The sequence below is a fragment of the Polypterus senegalus genome, chromosome 11 (genome assembly GCF_016835505.1).
Source record: "Polypterus senegalus isolate Bchr_013 chromosome 11, ASM1683550v1, whole genome shotgun sequence".
Lineage (NCBI taxonomy): Eukaryota > Metazoa > Chordata > Cladistia > Polypteriformes > Polypteridae > Polypterus > Polypterus senegalus.
Window position 1 is genome coordinate 101,829,783 of NC_053164.1, and position 9,280 is coordinate 101,839,062.

Consider the following 9,280-nt stretch of genomic DNA (forward strand, 5'->3'; position numbering starts at 1 on the left):
AGGAATTCCAGTTCCTTATAACCCAAGAGAAGGCAGTTTATTTGTTTTATTGAACTGAATAACATGTTTCTGTTGTTCTTGCACAATCTCAAATGTTTCTGTAATAATAAATTAGAATGTAAACATAATTAATTAAGAGAGTTTATCCTTGGGTCATTGGAGTAATGACATCTAATATTAGGGGCCTTGTAGTCATATGTGAATAATAAATTACAAACCAGTCATTTCAAACAGTAATAGTCACATTACATTATACTTTGTGTCCCCAAGTAACATTTTTTTATATTGTTAAATCATTTTAATGGTATCTTAATAGAACCTTTGAACACTGGTATTTATTATTTACTAATATGGGCAGTTTTCTTGTATAATGTGTAGATAGGTAGATAGATAGATACTTTATTAATAACTTTAACTTTAAATATTAGTTAAGACATTAATTAGACTTAGATTTAATAGACATTAAATATCTGAGACATAATTAATCAAAGGATGCATTGAAATTATCAATAAAGGAGTCTCTAATGGTCAGAATACCTGATAAACTTTAGTGTGTTGTATACATTAAAGACAGTTTTGATAAACGATTATTATCGTGGGGTCTATGAAGTCAAAATGTAGTCCCTCAGCACCTAGTTCACCAGTTCAGACTTGGAACTAAGCTAAGAGTACTGAATACTTAACCCTTAGCAGCACCTGAGGCTGAATGTAGAAATGTGTTCCTAATTTGCAACTACAAATACTGAATGTTAGAATTAAAAACTATGTGAACACAAGAGTTAAAATAAATTGGACTCCTGGCCAGTGATGAAGTGTTCAATTTACTGGTACATATCGGATCTAACAATATTGTTTTTCGGCAATTTGAGGCTTTAAAATAGAACTTCGTGTCATTATGAATCAAAGCGAAAAGAAAATGTTACAACCTAATTGTGTGTGGTAGCTTACCGAGATTACACAGAGAGGATGTGGTCTGCTGGTTAGGGATCTGGAGTAAAAAAAAAAACATCTTTTTTAAAAATTGGATTGATTTTAGTGAAATGTCTGGAATCTTTTAAGACAGACAGTCTTCACCGTAATTGGAAGGGGATCTTGCACCTAATTTAAAATATGGCAGTAAAATTGCCTGACCAATTATTCACAGCATGAGCTGCAACATTATTATCTTTAAATTCAGGCTGTCTTTTAATCTCATCTGTTATTCTTCTGAAACTAGTACACAAAAATCCTATAGTAGAACATCTCAAACATTGAGTCATGCAGCAAAATGTAAATCAACTTCTTCTTCCTCTTCATCTTTTTCCACTTCTATGTGGGGTCTTAATCAATCTTCTTCAAAATCTTGGTTCTACACCTCCTTGCCAGCCAAGACCTTTTTCTTCAGATCTTTGTGTACTTTATCCACCCACCTCTGTTTTGGCCTCCCTCACTTTTTCTTCTCCTGTACTTCCATTCCTATAACTCTTTTGCCCACATATTTAATGTCTCTCCTCATCACATGTCCATATAACTTCAGCTTGCTTTCCGGTACTTTCCTAGATATCTCTCCCATTTTTGTTGTACTGTACCTCTGTCTCATTTCTTATTCTGTCCCCTTTTGTAACTCCATACTTCCATCTCAGTATTCTGATTTCTGCTACACCTAATATCTTCTTCTGCTTACTGCCCATGTCTCAGCTCCATACATCATAGCAGGTCTTACCACTGTCTTAAAAACCTTACCTTTAACCTTCACCTTAATTCTTTGATCACACAATACACTTGATACCTTCTTCCAGCTGTTTCATCCGCACTGTACTCTATGGGTTATCTCTGCATCTAGTGTTCCATCTCAGGCTACCACTGATCCTAGGTATTTAAATTTACCCACTCTTTTCGATAGCATTCTCAGACTAACTTCACATATTCTGTGCCTATTTATCTTAAACTCCCTATATTCCAAGCCCTACTGCATTATTCCAACATCCTCTCCACTTCCTCTTTTCTGGTGCTACACAACACATCATCAGCAAAAAGCATGTACTGGGGGGGGGATTGGTCTTTTACCCCATGACTTACCATATCCATAACCAGATCAAAGAAGTAAGGACTTAACAGTTATAAAGATCCCTGGTGCAAATTTACTCTATCTGGGATCTTGTCGTTTACTGTACCACTGCTTTTAGTTGTCACTCCCTCGGGCATATCCTGGACAATCCTCACGTTTCTCTGGTACTCCTTTCTTTCTCGTACACCTCCAGAACTCTTATTGTAGTGCTCTATCATAATCTGTGTCCAAGTCAATAAACACCATGTATAGTCCTTGCTGTTTTTTTATGCTTCTCTATGAACTGCAAAAACTGTATCAGTTGTTCCTCTCCCTGGAACAAAACCAAACTGCTTCACACATATGACAGTCTCTTTCCTAAACCATTTCTCTGTGTCTCCTTGATGTCTGGTTATACGTTTCTCTGTCTTCTTCCCTACCTGATTGGTACCGTTTCTTCTTTGCCTCCTTTTTAGCCTTTATCACATCCTGCATCTCTCTGTTCCACCACAATGTCTCTGTCCTCAGGTGGGATACTTCCTGTTGTCATACCTAACACTTCCTCAGCTGCTCTTAATACAACTTTGCTATTCTTCTCCCTCCATTCCCCCACACTCTCAAATGGCTGCAGTTCATTTAAAACTTTCTCCCTAAACCTGTTCATAAGCCATTCCTCTTTTAATTTCCACCACTTTATCTTTGGTGCTGTTTGCTGTGGTTATATTCTTTTGCTGACTGTGATCTCCCAGGCCATCACCATCACTTTATGCTACACTGTCACAATTTCCCAATTTATGATCTTACACTTCTTTATCTCTTTCAAATAAGATCTTCTACACATTACAAAGTCTATTTGACTTTCTTTTCCTCCACCACTATAAGTCACAAACTGTTTTATTTTCTTTTTAAAAAAAGTGTTAACTATTACCAAATTAGATGCCAAGGCAAAATCTACTATTATTTCCCCTTTCTTATTTCTCTCCCCTACACACCCTCCCTCCATGCACCCTCTCTATCATTTCTCTATTGTTTGCTACATGCCCATTTAGATTACCACCAACAATCACCTTTTCTCCCTGTTGTACTGCTCTCAGCTCTTCATCCATTTGTTCCCATAAAATGTCCTTTTCCTCTTCCTCACAGCCCACTGGAGGAGCATTTGGACAATTGACATTAACTACAGTCTCACCAAGGCCCAGCTTGACACTCATCACCCTATCGCTCCTCCTATTCACATTGACAAGACTATCTTTTAGTTCTTTGAATACTACTATTCCTACACCATTTCTCCCTTGCTCATTTCCCCCATTGTACAACAAATTAAAGCCTCCTCCCAGTTCTCTTGCCTTATTTCCCTTCCATCTAGTTTCCTGCTCACACAACACTCCCACTTTCCTCCTTCTCATCAAATCTGCCAACTCCCTTCCTTTCCTAGTCAGTGTCCCAACATTCAGTGTCCTTACTCTTACAGTTAAATTACTCTTTTTCTTTTTCCTTCCTTTTATCATTCCAGAACAGTTTAAATACCTAGGAGTAAACATTACAAGTAAACATAAAGCTCTATATCAACAAAATTTCGCCGTCTGCATGGAAAAAATTAAACAAGACTTGCATAGATGGTCAACTCTTCATCTCACACTAGCTGGAAGAATTAACACTGTTAAGATGAATATTCTTCCTCAACTCCATTTTTTATTTCAAAACATCCCAATATACATTAATAAATAATTTTTTAGGCAATTAGATTCGACAATAACCTAATTTATTTGGAACTCAAAACATCCACGCATCAAAAGAGCGACCTTACAAAGACAGAAGGAGGCATGGCTCTACCTAACTTCCAGTTTTATTACTGGGCAGCAAATATACAGGCGATAAGAACCTGGACACAAATAGAAGAACATACACAGGCTTGGTCCGCAATAGAAGTAAAATCCTGCAGTACTTCTTTGTATTCCACGTTATCGGCAATATACTAATAACCCAATTGTGCTCCACTCACTTAGAATCTGGAACCAATGTAGAAAGCATTTTAAGACAGAGAAGCTTCTATCTGTGGCACCCCTGCAAGAGAACCACCTCTTTCAACCTTCACAAACATATGCAGTTTTTAATATATGGAAAAAATTTGGAATTAACTTGCTTAGAGATCTCTATATAGACAACGTCTTTGCATCCTATGAACAATTACATTCCAAATTTAACATTCCAGCTACACATTTCTTTCACTATCTTCAAATCAGAAACTTTGTTAAACAAAACCTTCCAGATTTTCCTCATCTTGCACCCTCATCCATGCTGGAAAAAATATTGCTCAATCTCAAGGAATTAGACTCCATCTCTACAATATATAAAATCATTTTACAATCCCTCCCTTTCAAAGATCCAAGAGGACACTGGGAAAAAGATATTTCAATTAATATATCAGAAAAGGAGTGGAAAGTAGCAATGCAGAGAATTCACTCGAGCTCCATATGCGCAAAGCATACAATTATACAACTCAAAATTATATATTGAGCATATCTGTCTCGACTAAAACTCTCCAAAATGTTTCCAGGGCATGATCCAACCTGTGAACGTTGCAATCAAGTCCCAGCCTCACTAGGTCACATGTTCTGGTCCTGCACCAAATTAACATTATTCTGGACAAACATTTTTAATTACCTTTCAGACAGCCTTGGACTCACAATCCCTCCTAACCCATTAACAGCTGTGTTTGGTGTTCTTCCAGATGGGTTTAAAGCGGAGAAAGACAAACAAATTGTGATTGCATTCACTACACTTTTGGCACGCAGACTTATTCTCATAAACTGGAAGAACCCAAACTCTCCTCTTTTAAGTCAGTGGGAAACTGATATGTTATATTATTTGAAGTTGGAAAAAATCAAATACTCAGTTAGAGGATCCGTACAGACTTTTTTCAAAACATGGCAGGATATAATCAGTAGTATTTTAAAATAAGTTCATAAAGCACAGGGAATTTATTAATTTAGGTATGTTTACAAGCCTTAAATTTAACGCCGTTTGGCTTGCTCTCTCTCTCAGGGGTGGAGATCGATCTGTTCTTAACTTAATTTTTCTCTTTTAAAAACTTGATTGCTTTGTATGGATTGTAAAAAAATTAATAAAAAAAAAGATGCCCTTCCTGACACTTACCCTCTCTATTTACCTGGGCCAGGGACCAGTATGAAGTTGGGCTGGTTTGACTCCCCTTGTGGCTAGATTTACTTCAACTGATATCCCAAAATTGAGACCATAATTAAAACTGGAGTTAAAATCAAATCCTATTAATAAGTCAACTAAAATTAAATAAAGTATAAAAGTTACATAAGTATACACTCACCTGCCACTTTATAAGGTACACTTTTCTAGTACTGGGTTGGAGCCACATTTTCCTTCAGAACTGCCGTAATACTTCATGGCATAGATTCAACATGGTGCTGTAAACATTCCTTGGGAATTTTGGTCCATATTGACATGATAGCATCATGCAGTTGTTGCAGATTTGTTGGCAGCACGTCCATGATGTGAGTCTCCCATTCCACCATATCCCAAAGGTTCTCTATTGGATCGAGATCTGGTGACTGTGGAGGCCATTTGAGTACAGTGCACTCATTGTCATGCTCAAGAAACCAGTTTGAGATGATTTGAGTTTTGTGACATGGCATGTTTTCCTGCTGGAAGTAGTCATCAGAAGGGACAGAAATGGTCAGTAACCATACTCAAGTAGGCTGTGGCATTTAAATGACTTTCAGTTGGTACTGAGGGTCCTAAAGTGTGCCATGAAAATATCCCCCACACCGTTACACCACCACCACCAGCCAGAACTGTTGGTACAAGACAGTATGAATCCATGCTTTCATGTTATTGACACCAAATTCTGACCCTACCACCTGAATGTTGCAGCAGAAATCGAGACTCATCAGACCATCTGTTGTTCAGTTTTATTGAGCCTATGTAAATTGTAGCCTCGGTTGCCTGTTCTTAGCTGACAGGAATGGCACATGGTGTGGTCTCCTGCTGCTGTAGCCCATCTGCTTCAAGGTTTGAAGTGTTGTAACATTTGGTTAACATTTGGTTATATGTATTACTGTTGCCTTTCTATCAGCTTAAACCTGCCCATTCTCCTCTGGCATGAACAAGGTGTTATTTCGAGCAGGCAACTGACAGTCACCGGATATTTTTCCAGTAGTTCAGCAGCTTTTGAAATACGCGGACCATCCCATTTCGCACTAACAATCATGCCATGTTCAAAGTCACTTAAAACACCTTTTTTCCCCATTTTGAATTCAATGTTTACTTGCCTAAATGCATTGAGTTGCTGCCATGTAATTGACTAATTAGATATTTACGTTAACAAGCAGTGTAACAGGTGTACCTAATAGATTGTCCAGTAAGTGTAAAATCAGGGAAGAAACATCCTTCCAGTTTGAAATGCTGTGTTGTAGACATTGGGTAATTTGTATAAAAAGCAGCTTTGGTGAGCATCATTACAAAATGTGATATCTGCGTCCTTACTGAAACCTGTTACAGTAAGTGTGACACTGTTCTTTTAGGTGAGGCATCGCTGAAACGGTTTACACTCTTTCATAAATCAAAAAGTACTGTTTAAGGAGGTAGCCCTAGATTGATTTTTGTGATGAACTGCATATTGCTTCTGAACATTTAGATGAATTTGCATAACTTGAGCCACACACATCAGTTATTAAAATAGAAACTACCTAAATTGTATTACTATTTTGCCAACTATTGGATCCATATTCATTGTTTATGTTTAAATTTGGTAGCCTTATACCTGGCTTAGATATAAATTATGATCATGTAGTGTTCATTGGTGATTTTAATATTCACACACAAATGTGGAAATTAAAACATTTATTAATTAATTTATTAAAATTGTTACAGACTAGAAAACATAACTGTATAACTCCTGTTCTTAATCTTTACATTGTTAAGTTACATATTACATTTGACTGGCTTTAAAATCCTTCTTTTGAACATATAAAGCACTATATGGCCTAAGCCCTATTTACTTACCTGAACACATACACATGCAAATCAGGGTGTACTTTAATCTAATCTTAAAATGACAGTCTTTCAAAGATTCCAAGCATCAGTACATAAACAATGGGAGGTTGAGCTATTAGCTACAGGACCCCAAAGCTCTACAAAAAATGTTCCTCCAGCTTCTGCCTTTAAATTTAGGCTCAAGACTTTAGGCTAACATACCTTGATTAGAGCTGCTGATTAGTTGTCCTTATTGTGTCTCTGTTTTTATAATCACATTAACAAAAATATACATACAAAAATATAATTACTATTCCAGTAATTATGCAGTATTATAGACACTCTTGGATTCTTTTTTTCTTCTTGGTATAATGCTGTGGTACTTTGCAGCACTGATATAGTGCTAAAGCTGTATTGTCATAGTGAAAGGCACCAGAAATACTTGTGTGGTTTGGAATCCAAAGAAGAATCCAAGGGTGAAAGAAGTGTATCTTTTTATTGTAAGTGCCGAGCACAAACTTACTGAATTCTCAGAAAGGGGTTGGAGGCCAGTTAGCTTAGTTCTTTAGTACTGTGAGTATGTTTAACTTTGCCTATTACTTTGCATCATACTATAGACCTTCCCAGTACCTTGTTTTCTCCAGGGATTCTACTGACTTGAGGTTGTTTCAGCTTACAGGAAAGTGAGTGCAGATTGTGTTGCCTCTAACCCCAAGTGAACAGTGGATGGCATTAGCTAGTGGTGTAAATTTGATAGCAATAGGCAAGATAGAGAAAACACCATACGAGTCCAAAATAAAATGAGCTGTGGAAGATTGAGCACTGTTGGAGGGCTGCCAATCTAGGTGATGGCTTTCAGTGACCTAGCAAGGGAGATATGCTGTATTTCACAATGTATTTGTGACTACCAGCATCAGTGTTATAAAACGACAGACAAATAATACTGTAAAAAATCACACAAAATGAAAATCTCCATGCAGTATTATTTTATCATGCAGTACAACCACCAAACGACAGCGTTAAAATATTTTAGCATACATCAAATACTCACCTCTGAAAGCAGAAATACAAATAAATATTCATTCAGTAAATGTCACACTGGTTGGCTAGTACATAATAGCCAACGCTCAACACATTTACAGTTTCATTCCAGGAATGTAGAATATAATTCTTGAGGTTGATTTGGTCCCAACCATTTAATTTCCAGTTTTTGTTCTGTGTGCAGAGGGCTAAATTGCAGGCAGAATGGTGTAGTGGTTGAGGCTTTGGACTTCAAACCCTAATCTAGTGGGTTCAAATCCCACTGCTGACACTGTTTGACCATGAGCAAGTCACTTCACGTGCCTGTGATCCAATTGGAAAAAAGCAAAAGAAATGTAACCAATCTCATTTGTTGTAAGTCAGTATGGATAAAGGTGTTAGGCAAACAAGTAAACATATTAGTATTTATACTGTATATTTACTCTTCTAATAGTATATACAGTATATACTGTATATTTAAATTTCACTTTAATATTGGAGATACTTTTAATAAAAAACGATTAAATGTTATTTTTGTTTTTGCTGTGATATCATGAAATATTACTGGTACTGGCACTGATTAGTAAAATTCTGGTACTGCGACATTCCCAAACAACCATCCTCTCTCAAATACACACTAGTCTAACTAAAATGAAAGATAAACTTCTGTCTTGGCTAAAGGTAAAAAGAACAGTCACAGTAAGACATATACGCACGTGTTTCGCCATTATGTTAAAAGAATAGGTGATACAACACAGTGGCAAATATGTCCCTGGCCCAGCTTTTTAAAATGTGTTGCTGGCACTCCAAAGTGTATTCAGCCTACCTGCTCCCACAATATACCCCTCTCTCTCTCTGTCTCAGAACTTCTAAGTGAAAGGCAGAAATCTAGTCTGGATAGGGCTCCAGTTCATTACAGAGTACATTTACACACTTACAACTTGGGGCCAGTTTAGAATTATAGTTAACTTAATGTGAACTGCTTTGATTTGTGACTCGAAAACCAGAGTACCTGGAATAAAACTCATGCAAAAATAGAAAGAAAATGTGAAAACACCACTCTAGCATTGATAGGATACAGGCTCATGGCCTGGAATCCAGGATACTTTATTTCCAAGGCAGCATTTGTTGTTCCTTCCACAAAAACAAAAAGCGTGATCTGAATTCAAGACAGCACTTTGTAAGCTATAATTACTATATCCCTATGTTTTCAGCTTTTACCTCAAG

At 36.9% G+C, this 9,280-nt stretch overlaps 1 protein-coding gene across 4 annotated transcripts in view; it reads left to right on the forward strand.

The window, feature by feature from the left end:
- The window catches only part of atxn10 (ataxin 10), a 192,551-nt gene that overhangs the window by 94,514 nt on the left and 88,757 nt on the right, over positions 1 to 9,280 (forward strand). The window lies entirely within an intron of this gene.